The sequence below is a fragment of the Carettochelys insculpta genome, chromosome 1 (assembly GCF_033958435.1).
Source record: "Carettochelys insculpta isolate YL-2023 chromosome 1, ASM3395843v1, whole genome shotgun sequence".
In the NCBI taxonomy this organism is placed as follows: domain Eukaryota; kingdom Metazoa; phylum Chordata; order Testudines; family Carettochelyidae; genus Carettochelys; species Carettochelys insculpta.
Genome location: NC_134137.1, coordinates 305,434,796 through 305,447,365, shown reverse-complemented (window position 1 = coordinate 305,447,365; position 12,570 = coordinate 305,434,796). Strand labels below are relative to the sequence as shown.

Here is a 12,570-nt window from a genome sequence, read left to right as displayed (position 1 = left end):
ATTGTCTAAGAACCTACATGTGCTGCCAAGAGATTATTAGTATTTACTAAGGGAAAGCACTGTGTGGAGGAGTGAGCTGGCAAAAAACCAAACCTCTTCCTGATTTCCTTCTGCTCCTGCCTGACTCATACTGTGACTATAGAACGTTCTGGAGGGAATTTCATGTTGAAAAAAGCCCCTGTGAAGAACTCTTCAAAGGTGCTGTCAGATAAAGAGCTGTTAATGGCGTCACCAGGAAATTTGGCTATTTGGTTTGGGTCCCAGTAATTATCAGAAAGAAGGTTCAGGGAGGGGTGCCATGCAAATCTCTGTTACACAAGGGTGCAATATTATGCACTGAAGTTGGGGCTGTGTATAAATCACACCTAAAATTAAAGTACAGTGCAGTAGCTTAGGAGAAGGAGTCACAAACCTCAGATATGAAAACAATATAGATGAGCGGTAACTCTATTTGCTTATTTATTTATATAGCTGAAGAGCCCATCCTGAACTGCTGAATTTGTGACTTTTCATTATACTGAAACAGGCCATATTTATGTGTACCAAACTCAAACTTCTCTTGGATTATTTAATTCCAGAAGGTCAGCCTTTGGCAAAAAATGTGCTCCCTCATTATCTCTGACTTTCAAACATGCAGTGAGGGAACAGATGAAAGCTTGTTAGTGCTGCTGACTAATTTTAGAGCAGAGATTAGCCTACTCTAAGCAAGGAGTCCAGTCAATCTCAGAACTTCAAGAAACTTCTGGGATCGATCACAAGTGGCATTTTATTGGAGAATGAGCTCAGGAAAGATTAGTTACCACAAAGTGATGATGGAAACTGCCTTTCTTTCCTCCTGTGAATTGTTTTTCTTTCCTTTATCTAGTCATCAACTATTTCACAAGTGACAGTAGGAATAAGGTGGTGGAAAATAAATCACCCAAACATGCAATTTTTGCACCTGTAGGATAAGAATTCCAGCAAATCTTAATATTTCAACAACATGAACTGTGAGAAAAAATGGTCACAACTCTGATAAACCTTCAGTGTGCCAGCTTAATCAAGTAATTTATGGCCTGATAAAGACTGTGTGGTGCTGAATTATTTTTAGGAGTGTTTATCACAGGTGTTGCAAATGTGCACAGCTCACCTTAATTCTAATTGTTTTATAATACACTGAATAATAATAAGGCAGTTTCCTGATAAAGGGTATACCATATGTATTTTATTTTTCTAATTACTGTGATCACCACTTTTGAATAAGAACAGCAAGAAGTCTTGTGGCACCTTATAGACTAACAGATATTTTGGAGCATAAGCTTTCGTGGGCAAAGACCCTTCCTGACTGAACTAACCTTGTTATCCCCACCCTTGCTCTGGCTTATTTATACCTGGCCCTGCAGATTTCCAAGACTAGCATCTGATGCAGTGAGTCTGTGCTCACGAAAGCTCATGCTCAAAACTTTTCTGTTAGTCTATAAGGTGCCACAGAACCCTTTGTTGCTGTTACAGATCCAGACTAACATGGCTACCCCTCCGATACAAGATTTCTTGTTGTTCTTGAAGCTACAGCCTAACATGGCTACCTCTCTGATAGTTTTAAATAAGGACTATCCATAAGAGATTTGCATTATTATATCAGTCAGCCCATTATAGCTATGATTTAATCTGGATGGAATGAGATTTTGTGTTGCTTATTAATATGCCAGATAATTCCTACTATATAAAGGTAACTGATATGTATAAAAGAAAAAAAATCTGAATGTTGTCCCTCTGTGTGCACAAAGTTCAACTAATGGAAAACTGACCAGCTGTTTGCACTTTTTCTTCTGCTCAGCCCCTTTCTCATGCTTCATTCAGTTTGGTGATGAAAGTGCAGTCCACACCAGAGGGCTAACACTGTAATCATGTTAACAGGAGCAGAAATAACTTGCCCTCCCACAATACACTGATTATCCTCATTAATTCATTACTTGAGACAGAGTTCCCTGCTGCTCTAGTCAGATGATGGATTGCTGTAAGGATGCATATAATGGACGGTAATGTCCATGAGACAAACTTTTGAACTGGCAGGGAATGTTGATATAGGAAAAATTTGTAAATATTATTTCTGAGTGGCTTATTCCATTTTTGTCAAAATTATTATACAAAAAACACTTTCATATCTGGCATTCTATAATCTAGAATGCTCAGATAACTGGCATTTTAACCATAAGTAAATTTTAGTTACATAGTCCATAAGTACAGTATAGTGAAAGTAAATACAAACAAATATAGCAAATACAGAATGGCTGGGTCTACACAAGCCCCTTCCTTTTGGAAGGGGCATGTTAATGAGCAGGTGTGAAAGCTGCTATGAGGCACTCCTATGAATATGCAGCACCTCATTAGCATAATGACAGCCATGGTGATTCGAAAGTGTGGCTTTCGAATCGCATGCCACCCATGGAGACGGGGACCTTCTGAAAGGACCTCCCCGTTTTCGAAAGCCCCTTCTTCCTATCTGGTGTTAGGAAGAAGGGGCTTTCGAAAACGGGGAGGTCCTTTCAGAAGGTCCCCATCTCCATGGGCAGTGCGCGATTCTAAAGCAACACTTTCAAATTGTGTACTGTGCACACATTTTTGTTTGTTTCTTAATATCTAATATTGTTTTTCTTTAGTGTTATGCATTGCCAGGTATATCTCCCTGTTATTCAGAGTATTTGAATATCTTGCAACATCCCTGATATGAAAGAGTTTACTATCCTTTTATTAGCAGTGTATGCCTTTGTTTAATATACTAGGAAAAATAAGAATGGCCAGACTGGGTCAGGCCAAAGGTCCACTTAACTCAGTTGCTTGTCTTCCAAGAGTGGCTGATGCCAGGTACCCCAAAATGAATTAACAGAGCAGGCAATCATCAATGTTATGTTTACACTGCAGAACTATTTTGGGATACTTTGGTGTCCTGAAATACCTACTGCTTGCCTTTGACACAGGCCCATTCTTTGAAAATATTTTTCCAAAATAACCAGCTCACTCTTCCAGCATTCCTGTAGTCCTCATTGCAGGAGGTGTAAGGAATGGTTCAAAATAACACATTACTTTGAAATTTGGTGATGTTTAGACAGAGCCAGATGCCAAAATAGCCCATTTTGCACTATACTTGAAATAAGCTGCACAATTTGCCTGCAACAATTACACAGCTTATTTTGAGTTTAGTTTGTCGTGTAGACGTAGCCCAAGTAATCCATCCTGTGTCACCCATTCCTAGCTTCTGGCAAACAGAGGCCATGGACACCATCCCTGCCCATCCTGGTTCATACTTGTTGATGGACCTATCCTCCATGAATTTATCTAGTTCTTTTTTAAATCTTGTTACAATCTTGGCCTTCATAATATCCTCTGGTAAAGAGTTCTACAGGTGACTGTGCATTGTGTGAAGAAATGTTTCTTTTGTTTGTTTTAAATCTGCTGTTTATTAATTTCATTTACTGATCTCGAGTTATTGTGCTGTGAGAAGAAGTATATAACACTTACCTACTTTTTCCACACCGGTTGTGATTTCATAAACTGCTATCATATCCTGACTTAGTGATCTATTTTCCAAGCTGAAATGTCCCAGTTTTATTAATCTCTCCTCACACAAAATCTGCTCCTTACACTTGCTCACATCTGTTGCCCTGTTCTGAACCTTTTCCAATTCCAACATGTCGTTTTTGAGATGGGGTCATCCACATATGCATGCAGTATTCAAGTTGTGGGTGTAGCATGGATTTATGATATTTTCTGTCTTATTATCTACCCCCTTCTTAACTATTCGCAATGTTCTCTTTACTCTTTTGATTGCTGCTGCACACTGAGTGCATGTTTTCTTAGCACTATCCACAAAGACTCCAAAAGATCTCTTAAATGATAACATCAAATATAGACTCCATAATTTTATATGTATAGTGGGAATTATATTTTCCAATGTGCATTACTTTGCATTTACCAACATTGACTTTCATGTGCCATTTTGTTGCCCAGCTACCCAGTTTTGTGAGATTTCTTTGTACCACCTCACAGTCTGCTTTTGATCTATCTTGAGTAGTTTTGTAGCACCTGCAAATTTTACCACCTCGCTGCTTAACCCTTTCTCCAGACCATTTATGTTTTTTGTCCCAGTACAGACCCCTGAGGGACACCATTTACCTGTCTCCATTCTGAAAACTGACCATTTATACCTATCACTTGCTTCCTAACTTTTAACGAGTTGTTTCCTAGCTTTTAACCAACCCATGAGAGGACCTTGCCTCTTGTCCCACGACATCTTACTTTGCTTAAGGCCCTTGGATTTCTAAGATTTAAGTGCATTATATCCATCAGATCCCTTATGGATGTTGACCCTCTCAAAGAATTCTATTAGATTATTGAGGCATGGTTTCCCATAAAAACATGTTGACGCTTCCCTCAACCAATTTTATTCATCTGTCTGTCTGACAATTTTGTTTTTTACCATAGTTAGTAGTTCTGCATTTCACATTTGAGCTCCTTCTTTCAGAACCTTGGGTGAATTCCATCAGGTGTTGGTGACTTATTACTGTTTAATTCATCAATCTGTTCCAAAATCTCCCTTAATAACACCTCATTCTGGGACAGTTTTTCAGATTTGTCACTTGAAAAGAATGTCTAAGGTTTGAGGCTCCTCAGCTGTGAAAAACAATGCAAAGAATTCATCATCCTTGAGTGGTCCTTTAGGATCTTCATCATGCAGTGACCTCACTGGTTATTTAGAAAGCTGCCTGCTTCTGATGTATATTTAAAAATATTTCTATTATTTTTGCGACTTTGGCTAGCTATTCAATTTTTTTTACCTTCATAAATATATTTTTACACTTCACTTTCCAGACATTATGATCCCTTCTATTTTTCTCACTAGGATTTCATTTCCACTTTTTGAAAGGTGCCTTTCTGCCTCTTAGGCTGTGTCTACGCTACAAAAATAATTTCAAAGTTGCTTACTTCAAAGTACAACTTTGAAGTAACAGACTTAAAAGTAGAGTGTCTACACACACTTTAACTTTGAAGTAGGGCACTACTCCATTCCCGGGAATGGAGTAAGGACTTTGAAGTTGGGCTCCCTTACTTTGAAGTTAGCTTCAAAGTAAGGGAAAATGTGTATAGACTCTCTGCTGGCTACTTTGAAGTTAGTTCCTAGTGTAGACACCTCCTTACTGTTTCCTTTACTTTATTGTTGAGCCATGATGGAACATTTTTAGTTCCTTAGCTATTTTTTTCTTTTTAATTTGGGGTATACATTCAAGCTTAGCCTCTCTTATGGTGTCCTGTAAAAAAAAATTCCCTGTGAGCTTACAGGGATTTTACTTTTGACACTGTACACGTTAACTTTTGTTTAATTAGATTCCTCATTTTTGTGTAGTTCCCTTTTATGAAATTCAATGCTACTGCGTTGAGCTGCTGTAATGTTGTCTATATTACAGGGATGCTACATTTAATTATATTATGGTCAATATTATCAAACAGTCCTCTTGCATTCACTTCTTGGACCTCTTGTTCCGTGTGAGGAGACCAAATGTCCCAGAGGGCATGTAGCACCTGAATAACATTTTTTGAAATGTGTTCGTAATGATGATCCATGCTGTTTCTTCTTCACCATATGGATCATTGCTGAAGTTGTAGCATTAAAATGACCTTCAAAGAGTGAAGATCAAATATGCAAAAACCCTAAACCCTTTTCTTTGTAAGCAATAGCAGAGATATAACTCTTACAGGAAGTGCATCTGTTCCTTAGCAACATGTCAGAAACTGGATGCTAGAAATCTGCGAGCCTATTAAAACATGAGAGTAGTATTTTATAATCTGTACCAATTTTCGTATCAGAAGCTTAAAATAAAACCCACCAACATATGGCATTATACTGTATGGCATTTTTAGTGTGCTTTTCATACTGGGATTCAGTTGTATGTGGGATTTCTTTTGTAGTGCATAGAAAGAAGTGCTACTTTTACCTGGTCCAAGCCCTGTGTTGATACATATATATATATTACTTAGTGTGAATCACTGGTTTGTGACTTCTTGGCCCTTTTTAAAAAGAAACTCTCTAGGTATAAAAAATGTTGGCCAAAGAGGACAAAACTCTTTTTTTTTATCACTGCATGTGATCAAATGTAGAGCAGTAGAAAGGCATACAGAGTGCAGTACACGTTGGCCTGTGAAACTGGCACATCACTATGAAGCATCTCATTTCTGCTGTCCAAAGGCCCATATTGATGTTTTTTAGTATTCTCTTCATGTACTTTTATTGATACACTAAATAAAGGCTCATTTTATGTAACCTACCTTGCTTAGAAAGAAATTAATGGTGCTTTCCGCTTGCAAAACTAGCAGCTTAAGTTGGCCCGTTACAAGCCTGTTGTGCACCATCATGTACAGAGACGCTCCCAATCAAGAACGTAAGCAGGAAATGGCTGCTCAAGCAGCATTTAGAATGATGATGTAAGGACTAGCAAGACTGCTGCTATGTATTCTGGCATGAATGTGTTCATGTGTATGTGTTATGGGCATGATTGCAGTAAAATATGCCTATGTGTGGGGACAAGAAGATAAGCTAATCCTAGATTGTGAGGCAGTGATCCAGTTTTCTCCTCAGGTTTGTGTCAATACTGGAGAGGCTGTCATACACCCCCTTTCTTCGGTAATGGGACTAATGGTACAATCTTAAATTCCAGCCATTTCTCAGGTCCAAATAGTTAAGAGGTCAGGCTACAGTATAGCAAACAACCCAGGACTGCTTATAGTATGAGCAGTTAAACACATGCTTAATTCTTTACAGAGCACTGACTGTAAGCCGCAGGGTAGATTCACTACCCAGGAATGTCCAAATACAACATAAATGCTCAAGATTAGTTTTATATCTTTTTTTTTTTTAATATTGGACTCTACTAATAAACGAGATACAAAAGACTTGAAGTAATACACAATGGCTGCGTATACACTAGCAAGTTCTTTCAAAATATTTTTCAAAAGAAGGGGCTCTTTCAAAATACCCCTTTTGTGTGTCTACGCACAAAAATCTTTCCTTTGAAAGTAAATTGAAAGAATGTGGTGCTCCTTTCAAAAGCACTTTTCCACTCCCATTTCAGGAAGACCTCATTCTTTTGAAAGAAAATGTGTGTAGATGCTCTGCAGTCCCTTTTTTTGAAAGAGAAGTCCTCATGGGGCTTGATTTTTTCAATCCCTGGCCCATTCTTTCAAAAGAGCGGGAGCTGTGTGAATATTTTCTTTTGAAAGAGAATATCACTCTTTTGATCCACTTTTTTGGAGATCTTCTGGAAGGACTTCTTTCAAAAGATTGCTGCAGTGTAGACGTAGCCAATGCTTATTAACAAAGACCTTTACTTCCACAGAGCAGGGCTCATCCTGACTTTGGATATTCCCTTACCCACCATTCCCCTAAAAGGCAGGTATCCTTGTAACTGACATTCTTTGTGTCAAATGCTTGCTTGCAATAATGTGCCCTGTAAATACAGTGCTCAGTTTTAAACTGTTCTGGGTCCATAACAGGTGCACTATTTTTGTGTGTCCCCAAGGTCTGGTGCTCTTTTAGGCTATGACCACACAGCAAATTTATTTCAAGAAAACATCCATTATTCTGAAATAACTTTGCAAACATCTACAAGATGCATATGGGTGTTTCTAATATCATCAATTTTATTTCAAAATAGTGCCTATTTTGTAAAAGCTAATAGGCTTGCAGTATGCACCATGGGGTGCATGCTGGATGTTGGTGGGATGTATTGCATTCACATGGGCACGCATGCTGGGCCTGTGGTGTGGGTTCCTGGCTGAGCTGTCCTGGCTAGGCCCATAGCACACCCTTCCTGCCACACATGCACACACCCAGCCTGGGGATTGGTGGCCCCTGGGGTATTCACTGGATGGTCCTGTGAAGATGTCTGGTGACACCTGGGCCAAAGTGGTAACACTGGAGCCAGAGTCCAGGGCTATAACGTGAGTCCCCTGGCTGGAATCGGGGTTGGACAGCAGGTCCTGGGCTGGCTCTGGTGGGATTCCTAGATCCTCAAACACTGGCTGAGTCTGGGGGAGCCTCCTCCTTGAAGTCGAGTGTAGCACAACTGGGTGCGCTCTTGTTGCTCTTAGCAGGTGGTTGAGCTCCATGGAGAAGGGAAAGATGCCTGTCCCTGCCCCCGACCTCCACCGATTTTGCTGGGCACATGCATAACCCTGGCAGAACTCTTTGATCCTTCATCCACACCTGCTCAAGGATGTGGGTGGGGTGGTCATGGTTTGTCAGGGCTCTGGTGAGGCATGCATAGCCCAGGGCATTGTGCAGCTTGGCATCAGGGTCCAAGAGTAGTGGCTTATTGGACCAAGGGACAAGGGCCCACATGGCAAGCAGGACCCAGACCAGGACAGGCCCTGCTTTCTGCTGCCCCCAGGTACATCCTGGGAGCCCTCTCTAGAGTACTGGGAGGGGCCAGGTGGGTCTTGAGCAACCTGGGACATTTTTAAATGCTGAAGAGAGTGGCTGCCAGGGCACGGTGATGGGCACATGCTGGAAGCCTGCAGCCTGCTCTGGCTTTCTGCACAGGGCTTCCGGAGTTGCCTGTCCCTTTAAATGTGACTGAAGACATGGATGATAGAACTGTGCTTGCAATGGGGAGGGCACCTCCCAAGTCCAGCTGGCTGGTGCCATGGAGGACCCTTCAGTCAACAAAAGGGGCCCAGGAACATCTACACAGCTGTTTTCTTGACAGAATACCCTGATACAGATGTTGTACCGCAGCAGGAAGAGGCATAATACTGCCGGTGGATGTGCCAGGTTTCATTGACAAACTGTTGACAAAGCACATTGTGCATGTTGATGCTCTGTTTGTTTTCTTGACAAAAGCCCAGTTTTGTGACAAAAACCCTCTCATGTAGACGTAGCCCTTGTGTGTACCTGTTTTATTTCAAAATAAGCTACTTCAGAAAAGCTATTCCAGAACGAATTATTTCAAAATAACACGGCTGTGTAAACAGAGCCTTACAGGCACCTCATTTGGGACAAGAAAGGGGAACAATTTCTTAATGAGCTCCAGAGTAGGATTCTAACTGTTTCAGAGAAGAAGATGATGTAAAAAAGAATCTTTTGACTCAAACATTTTCTTATTATCTGGCAGAATTAAAAAGCAAATGGGAAATTAAACATATACCCCTGACAAAGACCAGCTTAGGCGGTGTGAAGTGTGATTATGCCTGACTCATTTCCATTCTGGGCCACCAATTTTCTTTCAGCATTTGGGTAGTTCCTGGTTTTAAAAATCGGCATTTTACTGCTCCATTGTCAGAATGATTTAGAGTTGTTGTTCATAACTCTCAGATAGGAAACTAATGACTTCCTTTTGAATACTTATTTCTAGAAAATCAAAAGTTATTGTAAATTTACATGCCTGACTCTAAACAAAAATATTTCAGCAGTTTGTTTCTTTGTGTTGAAATAACTTGTCTGGGGAGGAGTTTACTATAAACCATGTCACTGCATTAGAGTTCATGTTGTTTCGGTTGCTGCATGTTGTACTGCAAAAGAAGTTGTGCGTTTTGACCTTAGCACTCTTTAGATGAAGAAAAGCTTTTAAAATTATTGTTTTTTTCATAACACCCCCAAAATGTAGTGTGGAGATATATGGGGTGCACTCAATTCTCCACTGACTTTTATCATTTCTTGTATGTTTCGCAGCTGTTATTTACAAGCCAGGAAGCTGACAGACTTTCTGGACCTCAGCACAAGATGAGGAGTGCAGCTCCACACTCCCAGAAGGGGTGGGGTCTTGGAGGTAAGGAGTGGGAGTGGGTGCAGCCACCCCTGAGTGCTTCTAAGAGGATGTCACGCTGGTCCCCCCACCACCCAGCCAGCCCTGAGAGTCACCTGGAGCACAGCGTGTGGAGCACTGATGGTAATTTAATGGCCCTAAGGCACCAGCCGCCACCAATCCTGTACTACTACAGGCCTGTCTGCCCTCTGTTTGTCCCAGCCTCTTCCTGTCCCCTGGGATCCCATTCCCCAAAATGTTTCCCAGGCACTAGCACAGGAAAGACAGTCTGGACTCTGAGTTTCTTTGCCTGGCGCCACAGCAGCACACACTTGACTAGAGAAACAATTGCATGAGAAAAGCTGCTCAGCCCCTATGGTTTTCCTGCAGTAGTGGTGATGGCAGCCATGTGCCCCAGGGCCTTCTGAATCACTGACACCTAGGATACCTCCCCACTCGACCGCCATCGCTCAGTGGGCCTGCTTAAAAGATTTCATCAACAATACACAATAGCTTAGGGTATGAACGTTGTTTGATACCATTGAAACTGTAGAGGGATTTGGATTTTCAGAACACAGTAACTGAGGTGACGTTTATTCTGAACACCCTAATGTACAAAAAGAATCCCAGTAATTCTTTCAGGATCTCAATTTTAGATCCCATCAGAACATCAGACCTCCAGCTGATAAAATCCTCTTGTGGCTGTGACTCAGTCCTGACTCAAAAGCCAGTGTGTCACTTAATGAGTCACCAGCACTATTCAATGCTGACTCAGCCTAATATTGCTTAATGTGAAAGACTTGTCAGGATGAACGCACAAGGTGGCTCAGTGGTGTGAAGTACAGCCTGCAACAACTGAGGACTCATGAAAAGCATTTTTGAGCTAGTTTGTTTTGTTTGCTCATTCCTGATTACTTCTATCACCTAGTTCTTATTATAGATGGTGGCGGTGGTACCTCTAGTTAAGGTCACCTGATAGATTACCTGACTGATTTTTACAGAAAGACTGTCTGCTCTTGCTTATAGCATTTGCAAACCATTCAGTCTGAAATTTGCTTTGTGTGTGCCTCAGGCTGAACTGTTTGTGGAAAGTTTCAGCTGTTTGTGTTATTTTGGCATGTTAAACAAACTCTTACAAGTGTAATTGAGAAGATCTAATGCAGGGGTCAGCAACCCCCAGCATGCGTGCCGAGAGTGGCATGAGAACCGAAATTCAAACGCACACAAGGCAGGAGCGCCCCCATGCAGCCAGGAGCTTGCTCAAACCATGCTGCCTGTGAATTAACAAAAGACCAGCTAAGGCTACCAACCACCACCTGAATGGTAAAGCTCTGCATCTTCGTTTATTTATTAATGAAGATCTTGTAAGTACGACTGTGAGTGACTTTAAAAAGTATCACCAGCACCCAGACTATACATAGAGGTCAAAAGGTGAAATTTCAGCACTCTGCCTCGGAAAGGTTGCTATCTCTGAGCTAATGCCTCATGCTTCAGCTCAGAGATCTGAAATTTAGCTGGGCTTGTGGCACTAGTAGGGATATGCTTTTTGCTATTTCCATGAAAAAAAAGGAGCATTGATCCCACAGAGTGAGTAACCATGCTCCAGCCAAGAACCATAGGCACTGAGCAGGTCTTCTCAAGCAATTGCTCCTCTGGTGAGGTACATGCTGCTGTGGCAAAGGAATTCAGAGCAGAGACTGTCTTTCCTGTGCTAGTGCCCAGGCAATATGGGGAAACAGAAAGGTGAGGAACTCAGAGGTGTGGGAAAGGTGTACAGGGAAGAGAGGATGAGGGAGGAAAGTTAGGAACAAAAGCTAGGAGGAGGTATAGAGACAGAATAGGGGGGAACATAACAAAAGAGGGGGGGACCCAGGAGCAAAGGGAGGTTAAGAGGTAAGGGAGTACAGAGGCAGGAGGATGTGCAGTGAGTGCCTGGGGGCAGGGATTCAGGCAGGCCCTGGTAAGAGCAGTAGGAGGAGCAGGGATTGGGAAAGAGACATGCACTAGAGATGGGGGAATGGGCACATAGGGAAAGGCTGGGACCGCAGAAGGGCCTGTAATCACTAGAGCATACTCTCCTACAGAATTGGATATTAAACCCAGGAGTCCTCAGTCTTAACACCTACTGCTGTTAGTTACTGTGTTAGGTCAAGTGGTAGAGGGCAGTGTTGTGGACCTAAGAACAAAGACTTGATAACCCAGATTCGAAGGGTGTTAATGTAGTTCCATAAGATTAAATTTTTGCTGTTTCAGTTAGTTTTTTTAATGTTTTGTCCCTAGGAAAGGAAAAGAAAATAAAAGACAATGTGAGATTCTTTCAGTGCTTTAGGAACACGAGAAAGGAGGGAAAATGCAAGTCCTCTACTTAGTGGGAAACGAGAGCTAATAACTAAAGACATCATGAAAGCAGTGGTGTCTCATGTCTATTTTGCTTCAGTTCACTAAAAAGGTTAATGGGAAAAAACAATTTTAACAACACAGAAAAGGAAAATAAGCCAAAATAGGGAAAGAATGGTTTAAAGAATATTTAGATAAACCAGACCTATTCCAGTCTGCAGGATCTAATGAAATTTGTGAGAGGGTACTTGGGGAACTAGCTGAGGCAATCTTAGAGCCATTAGCAATTATCTGCAGGGACTCACAGATGCTGGATGAAGTCCCAAAGGAATGGAGAAGGGTAAAGATCATGACTCCCTTTAAAAAAGGAAAACAAAATCGGCCCAGGTAATTATAGATCAGTCAGCCTACCTTCAATACCTGAAAATGAAGTGGAACAAATTCTTAAACAATCAATTTG

The 12,570-nt window shown here is 41.3% G+C and overlaps 1 long non-coding RNA gene across 1 annotated transcript in view; it reads left to right on the top strand.

The window, feature by feature from the left end:
• The window catches only part of LOC142007394 (uncharacterized), a 41,677-nt gene that overhangs the window by 13,684 nt on the left and 15,423 nt on the right, over positions 1–12,570 (top strand). The window contains exon 4 of the long non-coding RNA XR_012643926.1: positions 9,701–9,797. This is a non-coding gene — a long non-coding RNA (uncharacterized LOC142007394). The remainder of the gene's footprint in view (positions 1–9,700; positions 9,798–12,570) is intronic.